Source organism: Palaemon carinicauda, chromosome 8, assembly GCF_036898095.1.
Source record: "Palaemon carinicauda isolate YSFRI2023 chromosome 8, ASM3689809v2, whole genome shotgun sequence".
Lineage (NCBI taxonomy): Eukaryota > Metazoa > Arthropoda > Malacostraca > Decapoda > Palaemonidae > Palaemon > Palaemon carinicauda.
In genome coordinates this window covers 141,329,849-141,351,943 of record NC_090732.1, presented here as the reverse complement: position 1 = coordinate 141,351,943, position 22,095 = coordinate 141,329,849, and the positions used below count along the sequence as shown (strand labels likewise).

The 22,095-nt window shown below is 46.5% G+C and overlaps 1 protein-coding gene across 4 annotated transcripts in view; it reads right to left on the bottom strand.

Annotated features, from left to right (window-relative positions):
* Window positions 1-22,095, bottom strand: part of Rilpl (Rab interacting lysosomal protein like) — a 474,364-nt gene that overhangs the window by 51,858 nt on the left and 400,411 nt on the right. The gene's annotated exons all lie outside the window — the stretch shown is intronic.

Sequence of the window (22,095 nt, the reverse complement as noted above, 5' to 3'; positions counted from 1 at the left end):
GATGTACTCTTCAGGGTGGCCAAGCTAAATGACCCCTGCGCCAAAGCTGACATTGTCCTGACCTCCATCCCTGAGGAGGTATTTGGCAAGATCTCCCCATGGCTCGACGCCCACTTCGGTCAGATATCCTACAACGACCAGCGAACCAAACTAATCAATATATACTCGCTTTCCGTTTCTGCAAGGGCACAGAAGGTCCTTGATCTCAGCAATAGACCTAAGGACGACACCTCTCCCGTAGAAGCATGGGATGAACTGGTTGGACTTCTCATGCTGCCAGAGACCAACGCTAATGGACGACGACGAGAGATAAGCCTATCTCGCGAAATATTCCTTCGACGGGAGAGCCCAGCTCACCAATACCGACATCATGCCGATGAATGACACTCCACAGCACCACGGCATACAACCCTGCAACAAACGGCGTGGTCGAGAGAACTCATCGAACACTCAAGGCAGCCCTGATGGTGAGATGTACGGATGAACATTGGAAAGCGCCACTCCCATGGGTCCTCCTTGGCATTCCCACTGCTTCCAGGGCAGATGGCAAACCTTACCCTGCGGAGAAGGTCTACGGCGATGCGCTTACAGTCCCTAGCGAGTTCTTCCCTGCAACTACTGAGGACGCCAAGTTAGATCACCTGAGAGAGATCGCCCGGAAATTCAGACCATGCCAAACCCTGACTAGACCTTATCGTGGCCCTTACAAGGTCATCAGAAGAACAGCCAAATCTTTCCTCTTGAACGTCCACAAACAAGATGATTGGGTGACGATCGACCGATTAAAACCAGCATACCTTGAAAGCAACGAGAAGATCACCGCGGGCCATGGTAGACCCAGGATTCCACCTTGGAACAAATCATCCACCAAATGAGAGAAAACCCCGTAACGACAGGGGAAAACGATTCCTCCGAAGCAGAGCAACCTTCCCCTCCGTTCAAGCACCAGAGGGGAACTATGCTGCCCTCCACGATACAGGGATTAATTGCATCAACCATCTCCGATGCCCACTGTCGGGGGGGGGGGAGAGTACTTGTAAGGACATCATCTTACCCGAAGTGTTTCCTCACCCTGAACTCTTTTCTGATAATTGTAACGTTATTATTTGTTCCATGCAATGGATTTTTGTATCACGATATTGCACTCTTTGAGAGCTTTATTTTAATGTATAATACTGCATACAGTGAGCCCTCGCTACTTCGCGGTTCGACCATCGCGGATTCACCACTTCGCGGTTTTTTTTTCATAACGCATGTATATACATATATCGCGGATTTTCCGGAAATTTCGAAAATACCGCGATGTGACCGATGGTGCGAGATTGGAGAAAGTAAGGAAAATTGAATCATGATTGATTTTCAATATAAATGAAACTTTGAGGAGCAGCAAAGATATCATTTGTTAGAGAGATAGAGAGAGGTAAGAAATGGGAGGTAGTGAAAAGTAGCCCACAGAGAGAGAGAGAGAGAGAGAGAGAGAGAGAGAGAGAGAGAGAGAGAGAGAGAGAGAGTGTGTGTGTGTGTGTGTTTATTTAAATGTAATAAACAAAAAAATTTGATAGGTTATAACACATTGGTGCTTATGTAATATCAACTGTATAGACGGTTTGAATAAGTTAAGAAATGGTATAAACGATACTTTGTTAGTGTATTCGTACACTCTCAAGAGCGGCAGCTAGACGTCAACTGATCTAATCACAGCCAAAAGTAAAACAAAAAGAAGTCAACAATACTCTCGATTTTTAAAACACACCCGAAATTTAAAAACAAAAGTATACGCTTTCTTAATGTGCAATTAACTATTTAAAGAGTAGCAATTTTCTAGAATAAAATGATGTTTCCCAAAAAATAATGGTTTGCTGATGAAATCTGATGCCGTATTTTTAGCAAAGACTGAAATGGATGTAAACTCTGCATAATTTTTTTCGTTTCGTATTTAATTGACACTAAGAAAACTAATTCTAGTTTCTTCATCTATATGTAAGTATTGTATAACACGAAGAGAGAGAGAGAGAGAGAGAGAGAGAGAGAGAGAGAGAGAGAGAGAGAAGGAGAGAGAGAGAGAGAGAGAGAGAATCAGCTGTTGTAATCGAATGCCATGTTTTTGTTTCGTGAGAATTTCATAACCACGACTATAACAACAACATACTGTACTGAACTTTACAGTATTATACAGACTACTGTAATATGATAAAGTAAAATATTTGTAATAACCTATTTTATATGAAATGGGGCTATTTTTTTGTTTAAAATTTACATTTACGTACGTAAAACAACTCTCTCTCTCTCTCTCGTAAATTGTTTTCCTGCTTTGCTACGTATGTATGATTTTATATAGATACGGTAAATAATATTTGTAATAACATATTTTCTAAAAGCTTTTACTGTAATATCATTACAGTATTTATCACTTTCATCATGCGGGTTAAATGCCTTCGTTTGTTTACTGAGCGTGGTTGTTTACTGAGCGTAGTTTATGACGCCATCGTTTCAGGCGGCGTCATAAAGAAAAACATTTCATTTGGAAGTCCTAAGAAAAATTAAGTAAAACATTGGTAATAACAAAATCAACATACTGTACTGAATAATCAATATAATCGATGCAAAAACTAACCTATACACAGATGTGTAAATGCGTTTGTTTCTTCATTATGATCAGAGATAAACTAAACAAAACATTGGTTGCCATTTTTTATCGTGCTTTTCGGCGTGTTTAGGAAACGCATGATATAAAATCGCCTTTAATATTTGTGCCTGTTTTAGTTTAGGGTACTGTAGTACATGCATTAAGTGTTCTGTACATTAAAGGGTAGTTTGTTAAAAGTACTACGTACAAGGGAAGGTTTTAAAAGTCTGAATATACATGTTAAATAAATAGGTAAATATGGTGTCACTACTTCGCGGATTTTCACCTATCGCGGTCGGGTCTGGAACCTATCTACCGCGATAAACGAGGGTTCACTGTATTTCCTTAGGCTACTGCCTTGGTATTTGTAAATTTATTTTGAATGAAAACACAATGATTTTGGTGGTTGGAAATGTTTCCCTCCAGGGCTACTTTTACGTTCGCACTCAATCCTTCTCCACCATCTCCAACTGTTCTATGTATTACAAAATCCATGGAGGACGACAAACAACATAGGTGACAACAAAATTCCTTGGAGTACTCCACTGTTCACTGGAAATTTATTAGATAGGACTCCCTTAACTTCGCAATTGCTATGCTCATGAACAGACTTAATCAAATTCACATATTTAAAAGGAATTCCATAATAATGCAGGACTCTACACAAAATTGGGCAGTGCACAATATCAAAGGTTGGATTTCTATATTCTACGCATTGCTGTAAGTCTCAAAATTAAAATTTGGTCAGTGCAACTTCTACGTTTTTGAAATCCTGCTTATTCATCTCTCAGCTTTTCATCAGTTTTTTTCTCTACTCTCTTTAGAAAAAGCATACTACAGTCATACCTCTCTTCACGAAAGACTGCTTATGAAATTTTCAAGCTGCGAAATGAGATGCGAATATTTTTAAGACTCGCTTTATGAAAAATGTTTCATTTTACGAGAAGAGATTTGCCAGCCAAGCCGCGAACAAAATAGTCACCCATCACAAAGAGTTGAAGAAAATGGGTTCAGACAACAGAAAATGCAGCTGTAGTCTATAATTGGGGTAACTAGAATAGTACAGTACATATGGAGCTGTATATTTAATAGTTTTGGGCTCAGGCCATGTCGTCCTGATGGAAGGTGGAAGGTTCCTTCAGTAGCTTCCTAGGGTATATTTGACTACAGTGATATTCCCAGAAAATTAGACTAAAGGTCTCCAGAATTCTAACTTCTGGTGCGAATATCCCTAAAGTTTCCTTTTAGGATATTACATTATATCAGGGGACGTATTCTTAACACGCCACATAGCAATCTGCACCCCACAGTGTTTACGCTTCGAGGGGGAAAAGTGTCAAGATAAAAGAAAAGCCGTTACAAAATTCTCCTCCTCCGTTACTGTTTGAGTACTCAGATGACGTCATATTCGTCCGCCATCTTGGATGACGTCATATCCGCCTGCCATCTCATTCCTTCTTTTGTAGTGCGTTAACTCGGTGATTTTCCCAGTGCTCCTCGCTATTTTGGATATTATGTCACAATCCTCAGCTTCTTCTAACTCTGGAAAGTTGAGTATTTATATCTTATATCGTATACATTTAGCTCTGGCCGTAAAGTAACGCTTCTCTCGAAATAAACTATGTTTTTCTGTGGCAGAGCTATTGCCTGACCGGAGGCGTCTTTGGCGCTGTCGTTCGTAACGCATGCATTATTTAGTTAGCCAGAACGACTTTCCCGGTATATAGCTTACATATCAATAATTAGCTATATAGTCTTCATTGCTAGGATTTAGTTATATTATGCCGTTAATCTTCTTGGTTTCGGCGAATGAGGTAGCCGATCTGTTCACACTAGGCTTCCTAGCTTAGGCGCTTTAGTTTACTCTCATACATGATATAATAAGTGTTCCTGGTGTTATTTTAATGAAGATATTATGCAATTTATATGCATAAGATGTAAGGATTGCATATAATTTCCTCTTCAAGATTGTATACGAAAGAGCTTCGATGACTCGGGTAGTCGATCTCAATGTCACTAGGCTAATAGCCTAGTGGCTTTAGTATACTTTCATACAATCTCCCCGGTTATCCTTTTGTATAAGGTAATCTCTTCCTCCCTCTGAGTATAGCCTATGGCTGCAATCCTAGCCGATCTTACCTCGAATTGTGATTCTGGTAAGGTTAGGCTAGGGTCGTCTGCTCCCTTCCAAGCCATTGATGATGAGCTTTGAGTTTGGGTCAGAACCTCAGAGTACTTGTCGTGTGCCTCCAACGGTCTAATAGGGTGAATGTACTCCCCTGGTGGACCTAGTTGGCTGGCATAGGGAGCTTTGCCCCCCTAGACTGCACTTGGAGGGGTCATGGGATCCCCTTCTCCCTGTGGTCTAGCAATTAGTCCTGTGCTTGCGGACCCTGAGCTAAAGGATAGTGACTATTCTTTGGTCCAGGATGAGCAAGCAAGGGAGTTCTGTTTCTCTTATAGTTGAGGACGGCTTGATGATGCCGGTCCCTCTTTGTGTATTAACCCACCCTAGGCTGGAGAATGTACTCTCCTTCTGCCCGGGATGCCGCCGATACCGAAACAGAACCCCCTTTTTTTGGTGTGACAAGGATGGCATGTGCCAACCCCTCTCGCACCTTATACAGGACCCCTTTCCCCGTCCCTTCTATCCTTTGGTAATGACCTAGCCATCACACCTCTATGTCCGTCATCCTACAATCTCACCGAGTGCTGGCGGGTTGTAGCGCCGGCTCGGTCTTCTGCCCGTGTGGCCTAGTCATTCAGCTTCCCTTCTGGACATGACGTCCTGGGATAGCTGTTCCGACAAGTCTAGCTGCCGGCAGGAGACCCCCATTGCTTTAGAGTGTTCTTCAGTCCTCCCTTGGGCTGCCATCCATTGCCTTTGTCCAACTGATACCGGCATAGTGGCGGATGGGTGGAAGCCTGATCATGACATGTTCTCCCCTTCCATTAGAACCCTCATTCCAAAGGGAGGCAGTGTCAGGGTGGCGAATGCTGCCACCCTTTCGTCTCCCTTCACTCCTTGCTTTCTCTCTCTCTATGGGCTAGTACTGCCAACTTGAAGGCTGCCGGCCACTAACCTTGCCGGCAGGATGCAGGCTGGGCTTGTGGTCCGGCAGCCATTGATTCACTGTCATATCTGACTCTGCCGGCGAGAGCCGGCAGTGTTTGCACTTGGCCACTACTCAGTCACATTGTATGATGGCTGGGTTGGTGTGCCTTCAGTCGGTAGCCCGCCGGCAGTCTGGGGGGTCGCCGGCAGGTCGGTGGGCCAATGGCTATACTTAAGGTCTCACTATTGCCCGGTCACATTGAACGATGGCTGGGATGTTGTGTGCCTTCTGTCGGCAGCCTGCCGGCGGCCTCCAAGTACTAGCCTTGCCGGCAGCCTGCAGGCAATACCTGCTGTATAGGACTATACAATGGCTAGTAAATCTGCAGTATAGAACATACTGCAGACAAAAAACTACGGTATATAATTATACAATAGTTAAAGTTTTCCAACATACTCTGTGCGTCCAAGCTCAGTCTATTGTTGAGACCAAATTGAATTGGGAAATGAATTCCCTTTTCTTTACACTGATTATTGATCAGTTTCCTTAATCCTCGTTATTAATCCTTTGGAAGTGTGTGTGGTTTACACTACTCTATCCCTATGGGCTAGAATCTTCCAGTGGGCCTCTTATAGAGAATACCCTAGAATTAATAGCGAGAAAGGTCACAGCAATTGGCTGGACGGGATTCACATGTATGTGTCTTTCCTATTTCATTTTAAGCTTACCTATCCTAAGCTCCATGCAATAAAAAGGACTGTCATTATAATGATTATTATAATATTAAGTCTAATGTGATAGACTGCAACATACTCATTTCCCTTTCCTCTCTTTACAGGAGGTGTCAAGTGTGAGAGCGCGTTTGCAGCATTCGCCGCAAGGACTTCTACGGTCACCTGGGGTGTAGGACACACTCCCGTTGCTCCATCACAAAGGGACCTCTGAGGTACTGGGACCCGCAGGTATGTACCGTTTGTAAAGACCTGCTTAATGAGGGGTTTGAGGCTAACAAGTCTGTGGAGTCTAGGGACAACGTTCGGGAGAAACTACGCAAATGGGTGCGTGGTTTCCAGAAAAATGCTACGGGGCCTTACCTCCCTAATGAGCAAATGAGAACACTGCTGTTTCCCAGAGCATCTGCGGATGCTGTCATCCCTCAGCCTCGCACTGAGATCCCGTGCATCTAGCATTCTATTGACTCAGACATCTCAGATGCGATGAAGGACATCCACATAGAAGATGAAAGGATGTCAGAGGTGTCAGAGGACACCGAAAAGGACCTTCTGGTAGAAGGTCAAGAAGAGGAGTCAACGTTGGCTCCCGAGTCAGAGAAGGAGGAAGTCGAGTCACTCTCCGTTTCGTCGGTTCCTGCCCCAGAACCTGGACCCTCTACTTTCTCCACTCCTCATCCTCTGAAGACGGATGATACTATGACTGCCATCAAAGATATGATGGCAATGTTTGATGAGAAGATCAAGCAAAGGGATGCGGATCTCAAGAAGGAGATTTTTCGCATCACGCTTCACCGGGGGTCTCAGCGTAGACTCAACGTTAAGGATCTTCCCCCGTGTTCCGAGATTAACCCATGGAAGCATGCCGAATACATGCCCATCATCACTGGCAAGATTGTTATCTTGGACAAGCTGGGCGCTGTCCCCGTTGAGGACGTCGAGTTCTGGCCCAGCTTTGAGGCATATCGTCTTAGGACGGAGCCCGTTTCCAAGGAGGAAACAGAGCCTAAGGAGGTCATAGTATTTGACCATTCAAAGGCTCAGGCTTTGTTTACCAGCAACTTGAAGGATAGGGGCTATAGTACACTAATTCCAAGGTGCCGGCCCTGAGCAAGAAGCACCCATCTTTTCTTGTCCCCAAAACTATGGTCTTCCCCTTTGCGGAGAAATCCTTCAGAGCAGTTCTTAAAGCAATGGAGGCGGGGAAACCTTGCCCTACACTGGAAGAATGTAGGCCCCTCTCCCTAGCCCTACCACCAGATGACAAAGACTGGAAGGACATTCAGCTAACCTTCTCAGTCGGGAAGTTGGAAGCTGATATCGCTGGGCACCAGTTCAGCGAGAACCTCCCCAAGTTATCCGAGTTTCTCCTCCGTAGAGAACAGGATACAAAGGAGAGGCTTGCTGCCTCTTTCTCCCTCCAGGTGTCCATGGAGACGATGGCCGGCGAGCAGAGAACCCCGGACATGTTTATGGTCTTGGCCAAAACTCATCTGGCGACCTGACGAAAGATTTCTATAGCTTCGTCAGGGCAAGAAGGGTGTGTCGAGAGTTCATGTTTGTCTCAGCTACAGTCAAACACGAGCCCAGGAAGTTGATTGATTCCAACATCTTGGGAAAAGATCTCTTCCCTCAGGACTTGGTCAAAGAAATCGTTGACAAGGCCGCCACGGAGAATAGGAACCTTCTCTAAAGAGGAAGTCTTCTCCGGATGAGGGTCCCCAACCGAAGAGGAAGACAAAGCGACCAAGAGTATCGGCTCGCCCGGCCAAGCATCAACCTCCCATGACCGCAGCACCTCAGCCGGTGGAACAGTCCCAACCTACCTACCAGTTGGTACCCCAGCAGGTGGTGACCCAGTCACCAGCCTCTACTCCCGCCTATGAGAGGCAGACCACTACATTTCGCCCCAGAAGCAGAGGCTCAGGTAGAGACTCCTCTAGACGTCCCTCTAGAGGGAGAGGGGGTAGGGGAGCAAGCGGTCAAGGGGGCAAGCCCTCCGGGAATCAGAAGCAATGAGTTGCTTCCAGTAGGAGGAAGACTCCAAGTCTTCCAGGATCGTTGGACCTTCGATCCCTGGGCCCACAGCATCATCAAGAACGGACTAGGCTGGAGCTGGAGGACAGTTCCACCAGCATTTCCTCAGTTCTTCCAATACTCCACCCCCGTTCTGGAAGAATACATCCGAGAGCTCTTGAGCAAACGGGTGATCAAGAGAGCAAGGTCCATCAAGTTTCAAGGGAGACTGTTTTGCGTTCCCAAGAAGGACTCAGACGAACTCAGAGTCTTTCTGGATTTGTCTCCTCTCAACAAGTTCATCGAGAACAACAAGTTCAAGATGCTAACCTTCAGCACATAAGGGCCCTATTGCCCAAGAGGGCATACACAGTCTCCATAGACATGGCAGACGCTTACTGTATTGGCATATTCCGATGAATCGCCAGATCTCCTCCTACCTAGGATTCAGGCTTCGAAAAAGAAAGTACGTTTTCAAACCCATGCCCTTCGGGCTAAACATAGCACCAAGGATCTTCACGAAGCTTGCAGAAGCAATCGTTCAATAACTACGCCTATAAGGCATCCAGGTGATGGCTTATCTGGACGATTGGCTGGTGCGGGCAGCATCGGAAGCGGAATGCTTGCAAGCCTCCAGGAAGGTGATCCAGTTCCCGGAACATCTAGGATTCAAGATCAACACCAAAAAGTCTTGGCTATCTCCAGCTCAGAAGTTCCAATGGCTAGGCATACATTAAGACTTACAGTCACATCGCCTCTCCATCCCGTTAAGGAGGAGGAGAGAGATAGCGGGATCTGTCAAGAGACTCCTCAAATCCAAGTTTATTTCAAGATGACAACAGGAGAGAGTGCTGGGCTCCCTCCAGTTTGCTTCAGTGACAGACCCAGTGCTGAAAGCACAGCTAAAAGATGCAGCAGGAGTCTGGAGAAGATACGCATCAAACGCTCGAAGAGATCTAAGACGGCCACTACCGACTCGGCTACGATCACATCTCAAGCCATGGTCGAAGGCCAAGAAATTCAAGAGGTTAATACCTCTACAACTACCTCCGCCCTCAGTTGTCATCAATACGGACGCATCGCTGGAAGGATGGGGAGGTCACTCCCATCAGCACAAGACTCAAGGAACCTGGTCCTCCCTATTCAAGACGTTTCACATCAACATCTTGGAGGCCATGGCAGTCCTTCTCACATTGAAGAAATTATCCCCTCGTCCTTCAGTCCACATATGACTGGTTCTAGACAGTGATTTGGTGGTCAGATGTCTGAATCGTCAAGGCTCAAGATCGCCTCAACGCAACCAAGTGATGTTGACCATCTTCCGACTAGCGGAAAGAAGAGATGGCACTTATCAGCAGTTCACCTTCAAGGGTTTCGCAATGTGACGGCGGACGCTCTATCCAGGACAGCTCCGATAGACTCAGAATGGTCCCTAGATGCAGAATCATTCTCCTTCATCTTGCATCAAGTCCCGGAACTGCAGATTGACCTCTTTGCAACGAGCGACAACAAGAAACTTCCTCGATACGTGGCCCCGTACGAGGACCCTCGAGCGGAGCAGTGGACACCATATCCTTGGACTGGAACAGATGGACCAGGATTTACCTGTTCCCTCCACCCAACCTTCTGTTGAAGGTCCTCAACAAGCTGAGATCCTTTCAGGGAACAGCAGCCCTAGTGGCTCCCAAGTGGCCCCGGAGCAACTGGTTCCCCTTGATTCTGGAATTATAGCCGAAGCTGATTCCTCTGCCGGACCCAGTTCTGTCTCAACAAGTTCAGAAGTTGATTGTCTTCGCTTTATTACAGAAAACCCAAGACCTTCATCTCATGATTTTCTCTCCCTAGCCGTGAAGAAAAGGTTCGGAATCTCGAAAGAAAGTCTAGACTTCGTGGAGGAATATAAGTCAAACTCTACTAGAAGGCAATATAAGTCATCTTGGAAGAAATGGGTGGCCTTTGTCAAGGCAAAGAATCCTAAGGAAATCTCGATGGATTTCTGTTTGTCTTTCTTTATTCACCTTCATGGACAAGGTTTGGCAGCCAACACGATCTCTACGTGTAAATCTGCCTTGACAAGACCCTTACTATATGCCTTCCAGATAGACTTGTCCAATGAGATTTTTAATAAGATACCTAAGGCATGTGCTAGACTTAGGCCCGCAGCACCTCCAAGGCCCATCTCGTGGTCTCTTGATAAGGTGCTACATTTTGCCTTAGGTTTAGAAAATGAGACTTGCCCTCTGAAAGATTTGACTCAAAGTTATTTTCCTGTTTGCTCTAGCCTCAGGTGTTAGAGTTAGCGAAATTGTGGCATTATCTAGGGAAGAAGGCCATATTCAGTTTGCTGAAATGGGCGAGCTCACCCTCTTTCCTGACCCAATGTTTCTCGCCAGGAACGAGCTATCCACTAAGAGATGGGGTCCCTGGAGAATCTGCCCTCTGAAGGAAGATGTCTGTGTCCAGTGGAGAGTCTAAAGGTCTATCTTCGCAGAACTTCAGACATTGGGGGAGGACAGCTCTTTAAAGGAGAAACATCGGATTCAAACCTGTCACTAAAACAACTAAGGGCGAAGATCACCTACTTCATTCGCAGATCGGATCCAGACAGTACACCCGCAGGTCATGATCCTAGGAAGGTTGCCTCTTCCTTGAACTTCTTCCAGCTGATGGACTTCGAGAGTCTTCGTTCGTTTACTGGATGGAAGTCATCCAGGGTTTTCTTCAAACACTCCGCAAAGCAAGTGCAGGAAGTCAAGCGCTTTGTGATAGCGGCAGGTAGTGTGCTAAAACCTGCCGCTTAGTGCTGCGAGGAACAGAGAATTGTATGGGACTTCAATTCTATGGGTGTATATGTTGGCACTTAGAGCGCAACATAGTAGTGAATTGTTATCATGATGACATGATGGACTGTTCTGATTTACTAAGGTGATATAACATAGACTGAACACTAGTGCCATGTGCTTCGTACACAAGTGTAAATAGATGAATTCTCAGAAAGACATTACAATTTCTAACGAAAATTTACATGTGTGATGGCAAGTTTTCCTTTTCAGATAACACAATCATTTCTGTTTATGTCATCTTATCTATGCTATTACTAAACATTTTACATTATGATACATGTATATTAATCGTTAATTATTGCTCGTCAATAAATACATATTAGTTTTATGCGTCTTATTTCACCCTAAACATTATAATAAGCCCTAATTGTGTGCATTTCTTCTACCCTTTATTCTGCATGATATATTGAACAGAAAAATAATATTCTTGTTCCAACACTTATTCAAACCTTCCCAGCTGGATGTAAATTGTTCCAATACTTGATACAAACCTTGGCTAACGACATACACTGAGGCCTGCATGTCTCCTTTGAATGCTGGGTAGGTTACATATAATATGCAACTTCAAGACTTTTCCTGAGTCTAGTTTGACTCTTCCCTGTAGGGGGCAGGAAGCACTAACATAGTACATGATTAGCAGAAATGACATATAGCGGTAATGTCATAGGTCTCTTAGGTCTTAAAAGACCAGGGAAGATTTTTTTGAAGTCGATAGGCACAACTGGGAAATCCACGATACATTAATGCTCTGGTACACTTCCATCAGGACGACATGGCCTGAGCCCAAAAAACGGATTTTAACCGAAGCGAAAAATCTATTTTTGGGTGAGATAGCCATGTCGTCCTGGTGGACCCGCCTTCCTTTCTAGGAAAGGTCTTGGCAGACTCCCTCCCAATCTTATTGTATCTCAGAGTACCGGCTTAACGCTACAAGGAATGAGATGGCGGCCGGATACGACATCATCCAAGATGGCGGACGAATATGACGACATCTGAGTACTCAAACGGTAACGGAGGAGGAGAATTTTGTAACGGCTCCTCTTTTATCTTGCCACTTTTCCCTCCTCAAAACGTAAACGCTATGTGGGGTACAGATTGCTATGTGGCGTGTTAAGAATACGTCCCCTGATATCATGCGATATCCTAAAAGGAAACTTTAGGGATATTCAGGCCAGAAATTAGAATTCTGGAGACCTTTAGTCTAATTCTCTGGGAATATCACTGTAGTCAAATATACCCTAGGAAGCTATTGTAGGAACCTTCCACCTTCCATCAGGATGACATGGCTATCTCACCCAAAAATAGATTTTTCGCTTCGCTCAAAATCCGTTATGTACAGTACTGTACTGTATGTATTGTATTATTTTCCATTTATTATTTCATTATGCTGTAATAACTACTCATTTTACAGGTATTAACAGTAGTTTAAGTATATTGAATGGTTGAAATGTATTTGGCTGTACAGTATTTCATTGTGGTTATACTGTAGCTTTATTATGAGATTTAATGTGGTGTTTTGTAAGGTTTGGAACGAATTAGGCAATTTTCGTGTGAAATGTGACTTACAACATGAAAAAATCACTTTACAAAAGCCACTCCAGCACGTATTAATTTCATGTTGTGAGGCATTACTGTACATATTTTCATAACTGACGTAAGTGTTATGCTGCTGTAATTATTGCAATCAGCCAGGTCTCCTTTTATGCCATTTTCACTTACAATCCTAACTTCTATTCATCAGGTTTTGCTTCTTCATGCCACATTCTACAAAGTAATCTTGTAAGTATCCTGGGGGTCACTTCATTTTCAGCCATTATCATCTCGGCAGCTATTTCATCATATCCAGGGGCTTTCCATCTCTTTGAGTTTTTTAATGATAGCTTTGACTTCAAACACACTGAATTCAATCATTAGCACATCAAGGTCTTCATGAGCTTCAGGTATATCAATCAAAACTGGGAGATTTTTAGCACCCCACTACTCCCGGGACAGGGAGTAAGTACCTAAACATTAGCAAAAAGACAAAGTGTGATGTGTAGAATATAACACCATTAGGGAGAGATTTGCTGAGATTGAGCAATGGAAATGGAAACCCATTAATTTTTTTTCTGTCAAAGCTACCATTTTAGCTCCTCATGCTAAGACTAAATTCTCAAATGCAAATAATTCTTTACTTTACTCTATTTATGAATGGCTATTTTCTCTAGTTCAGAGTTCTAGTTGAACTAATATGATATTCAGTAATAAAAAAAAATCATATAGGGGAAGGCATTAGATTTGTGATCAGACTGTCTTATTGCCATGAACATAGCCATAGTTTAACATGTTGCAAACAAAAATAATCTTTAAAACACTTGTTTTATGTCAAATAGATACCTAGGGTTAACAGGTCTCCAGTTTTGGGCTAATTCTCTGGAAATTAAGCTTCATCTCCGGTTTCCAGTTAGAATAGAAAAAGCTCTGGATTATTACTCATATTATATACTTTGTTTATTATTATTATATACAATTATATAAAATATTTGTAAAAGTCAAACTAATGATAAATTAATAATTAGCTACACTTACAACTTCTAGATTATTTGAGAGTATCAAAATAGCAGTGCACATTGAGATTTGAATGTCTTGCAACACTATGTTCCTTTGCTTCTGCTGCCATATTCTTGAGTGGTGTTAAAATAAACTACAGTATTAGATATATATGAGGAGAGTATGGAAAGTTCTGATGTAATTTCATAAAAGTTATTGAAAAATAATGGTAGAGCTGATCTTGACGTGAATAATGTTGTTGCTTATGGTGCTGATAATGTTTCAGTTAATTATGGAAAGTATTGTTCTGTATTTGCTAAGCTTATTAGAGAAAAAATCCACAACTTTGAAAGCTGATTGTTACTGCCACATTTTGCTTAACAACGCAAATGTAAAACTTTGTCATATAATGTAGAAGCATTTGGTATCGAAATATTCAAAGAATTCTCATGTGGTGCTATAATCACTACTGAACAAAAAGGGTGGATGAGTTTGGGGAACAAAAACATGACACTTCTTTGCCATGTTTGTACAAGTGGCTGTAGCTAATGCCAGTAAGAAAGACTGATACAGTGTTGACCAGCTGTGAAAGTTTTTTTCATTAAGCTGGGGGAAGATAACTGTTCCAAACTAGTATGGAAATTTATAAGAGATAAAGAATATCAACTCAACAATGACCAAGTTCTTGGAGGTGATACAACTACTGGAGACTTATATGTATTTTTTCCATCACATCATGAGCATTTTGCATGATATCATTCTGAGAGTTGGAAATCTGATTACATACTCTAGCCACTTGCATGACAATGTGATTGAAACTAGGAATAAGTTCAGAGATATAATAAAGGACAATCTTCTTGGGGCAAAAGCAGCAAAATTTCTAAGGCATTTGAGTTCATCCAACGAGAACATTTTCACGAGAGATGCTCTATCAGTTTACGAGCATCCTGTATCCTATCTAGAGGAATGTTACGATTACGTAAACTCACTTATGAAAAACCTCTCTGTACTTAATATAATCAGCATTGATGAGTTAGTCTATGAAGGCTTTCTGTGTGGTGCCAAAGTACTTTGTGCATCATTGGATGAAGATAAATTATATGATGAGGTAATTTTACTTAGAGGTGTTATCACAAAGTTAGACCAAGAGCAAATATTGGATGCTGTACAAGCTTGCTTCACTCAACTGCTCAATAAAATATCCTTCTGCCACTACTTGGGACTAAAGTACTCTGATCTGTCAACCCTATAGATTCTACAAAGTGTTTGGCCAGTACTGTTTACTGAATAGGGCTAATGATGCCTCATACACTGCATTGCACACACTGAAGAGGTTGAAAAGTCAGTCATCAAATCAATGTTATACTGCTATTGTAATCATTAAAAAGAATTTCTAAAGCTTCAGAGTATCGGTATCTGTTATTTCTCTGGTATCAGTATCGGTCTAGAAAAAATTGGGTATTGGTAGCCTATTGGTATCGGCCTCCAAAGTGGTATCGGCACATCTCTCTAAAATCCATCATCCAACCCTTTACCCTAAGATAGACAGCCTGGACACCATTTGGTCACTATTTTATGGGACAGCATATCAATGCTTCTATTGCTTAACATATAGTGCAATATTGTCTTTAAAAAAATCCTACATTCTTGAGTTGTTTAAATGGCTTACATACTTCATGGTAATACCAACCTAATCAGAATCTTTCTATTCAAACCACATTTCTTCTGGGCTAGACAGTTTTCTCTAATAAGGCAATGATTGTTTTTTTAATGGGAATGTACATTTTAAAAAATTTCCATAGATATAAACCAATCTTATATAGAGGTGCTTCCTCTCTCCTTCCTCACTGGGTGTAACATATGAAAACTTCAGAAAAAAACTGAAACCATTGTAAGTAGGTGTGGACCTTACACAAGTTGCACACACTATTTATGTAAACTATGATAACATTCTTTAATAAAGCAATAGTTTGCACTTATTTTTATTTTTGGAAGCTATAGCATATTTAGTTTGAGATATCACAAATTTTAAGTAATTTGTATTTTTTCTAAAAGTACTTATCTCGAACTACTTTCTTATGAGTATCTGGGATCTCCTCCCAACCTACCAGAATTTTGTGTAGTTTACCCTACTCCCGTTTTCTATGCGGGGTAACCTCTGGCGGAGTGATACGCGCCATGAGGCGACCCGGGGTCAGAGAGCATGCTTGCTCAGGTCTCGATCTCCAGTAAGTTTTTGACAGATAGATTTCTACTAAGTCCTGTAAGGCACTCGGGGTAGGATGGGCGGGCCATAACCCGAAAGTAGTTCGAGGTAAGTACTGTTAGGAAAAATACAAATTACTTAAAATTTGTGATTTGTTCCAACACGGAGTACTTACCTCGAACTACTATCTTAGGAGACTTATACCTTAGGAGGTGGGAGTGACCCTCACGACCCAGAGACCGTGATGAGGAGAGAAAAAAGGGAACCTAGATAGGAGGCTAGGTTCTGCTGACCCCCAAAGGAAAACACGAGAAATAAGGAAAACTACCAAAAAAACTATCTTAGTGTCTAAGTAACTCACCTCTGTAAAAAATCCTTGGAGACGTATTCTTTCACTGACGGTGTATCCCATGGCAGTCAAAGAATTTTAGGGGCATTTCAGGGAAGGTAAAAGGGAAAAAGGGGGGTAAGGAAGGAACCTGTGTCTCTTGGACTTACTGCCCGTGGTTTTGCCCGGGGCTACACCTTTAAATCTTTTGGAGCGCGGAAATGACGGGACCGAGCGAGAATCCGTCCACGGACCTCCTCGAACAATCCTTCAAGTAGTGAGCTGTGAAGGTTGACTGACTAGACCATGTACCTGCCCTCAGGATTTGGCCCACTGCCATGTTCTTATCAAAGGCCAACGAAGTACTTAGCCCTCTAATGTCGTGGGGTCTAGGCTTACCCGGAAGAGGAACCCCTGCACTACTGTAGGCTCTCATGATCACCTGCCGTAGCCAGAAGAAGATCGTATTCTTGGAGACTGGCTTCTTTACTAGTCCCGAGGAGACGAACAGACTCTTGATTTCGGGTCGAAGTCTGGCTGTCCTCTCTAAGTACTTCCGTACCACCCTGACAGGGCACAGAAGCAAGTCCCTTGGGTTGTCTGAACGAGGGATTGCCGGCACTGAGAATCCTTCAAACTTGGGGTCCCAAACTGCTGGTTTCTGAGTCTTGGCCATGAAGGATGGTACGAACCTGAAGGTAGCTTCACGCCAGCCCTTCGAGTGTGATACCTCGTACGACAGTCCATGAATCTCCCCTACCCGTTTTGCTGATGCCAGCGCTAACAGAAAAACTGTTTTGGGGGTGAGCTCTCTGTCCAAGATGTCTGTTAGCGGTTCGAAGGGAGGTTCTGACAGCATCTTCAGGACTCTAGCCACGTCCCACTGGGGCACCCTAACGGCCTGAGGGGGGCACGATTGCTTGAAACTCTGGATGAGCATCGAGATATGTCTGGAGGTACCCAGGTCGATGCCCTTCAGGAGGAAGACTTGGCCCAGGGCAGCCCGGACTCCTTTGATGGCTGGGATGGACATGTTTACCTCGTCCCTGAGATAGACCTGGAAGTCCGCTATCTCCGGAATGGAGACCTGTAACGGCTTGATGTTCTTCAAGACGCACCACTTAGTGAAGGTAGCCCATTTTGCCTGGTATACTGCGGCTGACGAATGTCTCAGGTACCCTGACATCCATGTTGCCATCTTTGACGAATATCCTTCTCTCCTCAGGAGGTGCTCGATAACCTCTACGCGTGAAGGCAGAGGGACTGAGGGTTTTCGTGGAACCTTTGAAAGTGCGGTTGCCGGAGAAGGTCTGGTCTGTCCGGAAGGGGCCAAGGTGGAAGGCACGCCAGTTCCTTTAGATCTGCAAACCACTCTCTCTCCGGCCACCAGGGCGCTACCAAAGTCATCCACAGGAAGTCCGCTCGCCTCACCCGAAGGGAGGGAAGGCATAAATGTCGAGGATGTCCCAAGGGTGTTGGAAGGCGTCCTCGAACGCCGTCCCTGGATCTGGCAGGGAGCTGTGCGTTCAGTCTCGAGGCGAAGAGGTCTATCACTGGCGAGCCCCACTTCTGAATGAGAGTCTTGGCCACTTCCGGGTGCAAGGACCACACGGACCCTACCACTTAACCCACTCTGCTGAAGCCGTCGGCCAGGACTTTTCTCTTCCCTGGAATGAATCTGGCTGAGATCTTGATTTGCTCTACTTCGGCCCATTCCAGTAACTCCATCGTGAGGTCGCACAGCTCCTTCGATTTCAGTCCTCCTTGCTTCTTTATGTAGGCCACCACCGTGGCGTTGTCGCACATCAGCGCCACGGTGTTTCCCCGGAGCCGATGGACAAACTCTAGGCACACTCTTCGCACTGCCATGATTTCTAGCACGTTTATGTGCAGGTTCTTCTCCTCGGCTAACCATCTTCCCTTCCTGTTCTGTCGAGGAGATAAGCACCCCAACCCTCCTTGGATGCGTCTGTGAACAGAAGCATCTCTGGAGGGTCGGCTGCGAAGGGCATTCCTTTAAGGGTGTTCGATCTGTCGTGCCACCACTCCAGGACTTCCTTCGTCTCCGGGGACATCGGAACCACCTTGTGCGGGGAGTCTCTCTGGTCCCAGATATCCTTCCGGTTCCATTGTACTCCCCTGAGTTTGAGCCTCTCCTGTGGGACTAGCTTCTCTAACGACACGAGGTGGCCTATCAGTCTTGGCCAGTCCTTGGCTCTCCTGGGCTGGTCCGACAGGAAGGGCTGGAGGATCTGGTCCAAGTTGTCCAGTCTCTCCGCGGAAGGGAAGGCTCTCGCCAATCGGGAGTCCAGGACCATTCCGAGGTAGTTCATCCTGGTGGAGGGTATCAGTTGGGACTTCTCCAGGTTGATGATGATACCCAGGACGTTGCAGAACTGCAGGAGCTTCGCGCCTTTCTCCCTCAGTACTTACCCTGAGGCTGAAAGCAACAACCAGTCGTTCAGGTACCGAACCAGGCGGATGCCCTGTTCATGTGCCCAGGCTGAGACTGTTGCAAAGACCCTCGTGAAGACCTGAGGGGCTGTGAACAGACCGAAGCAGAGGGTCTTGAACTGCAACGTTTGGGTATCCTATTTTACCCTTAGGTACTTCCTGCTGGAGGGGTGAACAGGGATTTGGAAGTATGCGTCCTTGAGGTCTATGGACATCATGAAGTCCCCCTCCCTCAAGGCCACTAGGACCGACTTCGGAGTGTCCATCTTGAAGACGGTCTTGCACACGAACCTGTTCAGGGCTGAGAGGTCTATGACTGGTCTCCAGCCCCCTGTCGCTTTCTCCACCAGGAAGAGTCTGCTGTAGAACCCTGGACCCGGGTTCTTGACTGGTTCTATTGGCCCTTTCGCCAGCATCACAGAGACCTCTTCTTGTAGGGCTGTCCTTCTCAAGGGGTCTTTGGGTGTTAACTACTCCGCCTGCAGATCTGGTATCAGAGGTGGGGGGTCCGTCAGGAAGGGCAACCTGTACCCTTCTTTCAGAACTGCTACGGTCCACGGATCTGCTTCGTGATTTCGCCATGCTTGCCAAGAATGTTTGAGGCATCCCCCCACCTGAGGCTTCAGCAGGAGTAGGGGGCTTCTCTCCCTACCTCCTTCGAGAGGCGCGGCCTGAACGACCTCTTCTGGCGGCCGAATAAGAAGGCCTGAAGGCTGACTGCGCAGCAGGCGTTCCTCTACGGGGGGGGCCTGCGAAGACTGAGGCCAGGCCGTAGTAGGGGCGTCTCTCCTGGGCTGGCTAGGTGAGGCGCGAGGAGGGAGAGAGACGTCGGAGGGTGTCCTTCTTCCTTCTATGGGCAGGTCTTCTCGCTAGAGGGGGTCTGGGTTCTCCCGCATCTTTTAGCTTCCTGACCCTCTCTACCGTCTCCTCCACTGCCTTCACGGGGAACACAGAGTCGTCCCACAGGGGTAGGCTCCTCAGGGACCTCGCTTCTCTGTCCGAGAGCCTTCTGACGAGCTTGTTGAGCACAGTGTCCCTCTTCCGCAGTATACAATTGGTGGCCTGAGCGATGGACTGGTAAGAGAGGAACTTTAGGGCCCTACCTCCCAAGCTAATCAGCTCCTTCAGCAAGGCCTGGTTCTCCGGGACTGCGAGATCGTGCGAGGACTGAAGCCCCACCAGCATGAAGGCCCACCAATCTAGCCACGATGATACGTGTACCAGGTCCCTGGCTAGTTCCTCCGTCATGGAAGTTTCCGAAGGGGAGAAAAAAACCGGGGCAGTGGTATTCCTCTCTTCTGCTGCTCCTTGTCCCAGGATGGCGAATGCTGGCTCCACCGTACAGGGACCCGCGCGGTGTCCTTCGGGAAGGTAGAAACGGCTTTGGGTCTTTAGGCCCTGGAGAAGTTTGGAGGCGCTCTGGCTCTTGGGAGCTTCCGCGTGGTTGGCCACGATCCTGTTAATGTGAGCCATACCCAGCCTAACATCCCTAGCCAAAGGAAGGGCTAGTGAGGGCCTCTGTTGCAGAGATGCATCCACCAGCCTGCTGAGGCTCGAGAGCCAGACTTCGTCAGTGGAGGGCTCAGGTTCATCCAGCCTGTGGTGACGCCTAATGAAGCCTATCACTCTCCTGTAGGCCGAAACTTCCGCAGCCGAACCTTCTACGCAGTCATCTATATTTTCCGTCGGACGCTCCGCTGCTTGTGACGGAGGACCTCCGACGGAGGGTGCCGCATGGGGAGGAGGCATCTTCCTGGAGCGGTCCAGTCTCGGCGGTTCAGGGTGTAGGACGGGCACCGCTGCTGGGATGGAGGCCTCCGTCCTGGGCTTATCTCTGCTTACGGAGGCCCAGGGGTCTGCTGGCTTGCTCGTAGAAGGAAGATGTCTCTCGCGTTCCGTTCGACTCGTTGTTGATTTGGAGGCAGGGACGCGGCTGCCAGACCGAAGAGGCGACTCTCTCCGCTGGGCGGATGGAGTCGGAACCTTCGCGGACTTATACCTATCCCCTGGGGCCTGAAGAGACGACTCCCTCCGTCGATCGTACCTGCTGCTGGGGACGTACCTCACTGGCGAGCAAGCCCTTGGGTGCCAGCCGGAGGTGCCCGGGACTGCTGACGCTTCCAGGAGTTGGCTACGTGGGATGACGACCCTCACCCATTCTTCCCCCGGGGAGCCGCTTCTCCTATACCTCCTCCTGGGGGATCTAGAGCGCCTCCCCACGTGGCGGGATCTGGAACGAGATCGTGAGCGTGACCGTCTCCTGCGGGGCCTATCTCGCCGTCTTCTATGGTCCCTCGGGGCTCCGTCTTCCGAGGAGTAGGAGTAGGCCTCGACCGAGGAGCCCGAAGACTTGTAGGACCTCACTGAAGGGCCTTAGTCGCGCCGCGTTGCTGGTGGGTCCACGCGTCGCTCGGTCGGCGACGAAGGCTCCAGGAAGACGGACGGGAACGTAGCTGAAGAAGCTGGAGGGGGACGGGGGAGCTCCTCGCTGGGGAACCAGGTCTCGAACTCCTCTTCCATCCTCAAGGGTGATCTGAAGGGCGTCTTCGGAGGAGCCCACGCGAGGGAGTCTGACGGCGGCGAGTCTTCCTTCTCGGCGGCACCTTCGGCTGCGGACGTACCCTAAACACATGCCCAAGAGGCCGGAGAAGAGGCTGCAGCAGTTTTTCCCCACATAGGACCGTCCGACGAGACGGGCCCTGCTTGCACCAGGGCTCCGTCCCCCGAACACACTCCCGTCCCTCCCTCAGGCCCCTCACTTGCCTGGATCGACGACACAACCCCAGTATCTGGTAAATCAGACTTCTGGGGAAGGGCCACGGGCCTCTTCCCCGCAACTGACTTACCTCGTCCCCTACTCTGGGTAGGGGAAGGCGGCAGAGAGACACTGTCCGAAGATGCGCCGGGCGAAGCAAGAGGCGAAGAGACGCTCGGTTTCCAAGGCGATCTCCTAGAAGACTTCTTTTTCTTGATGCCGTAGCGCATCCACTGCACCTCGTTCCAGGACTCGCACTCCGGACACGTGGCTGTAGGGGAACACACACTGCCCCTACACGAAGAACATAAGGAGTGCGGGTCAACTTCAGGCTTTGAGAAGAAGGCGCCACACGATTTTCCGGCCATAGGGCCAGGGCAACGATGAGGATGCTCCATACGCACTAGAAAGGCACCGCGAGACACAGGAACACAGAGGTAAAGGATAAGGAAGAGCACAAAGGGACCACGTGGGAACTGCGTGGGACACAAAGGGGGTCAGGGACACAAAGGGTCGCACTGGGTAACGAGAGCGTGTCGGGATGTTATCGC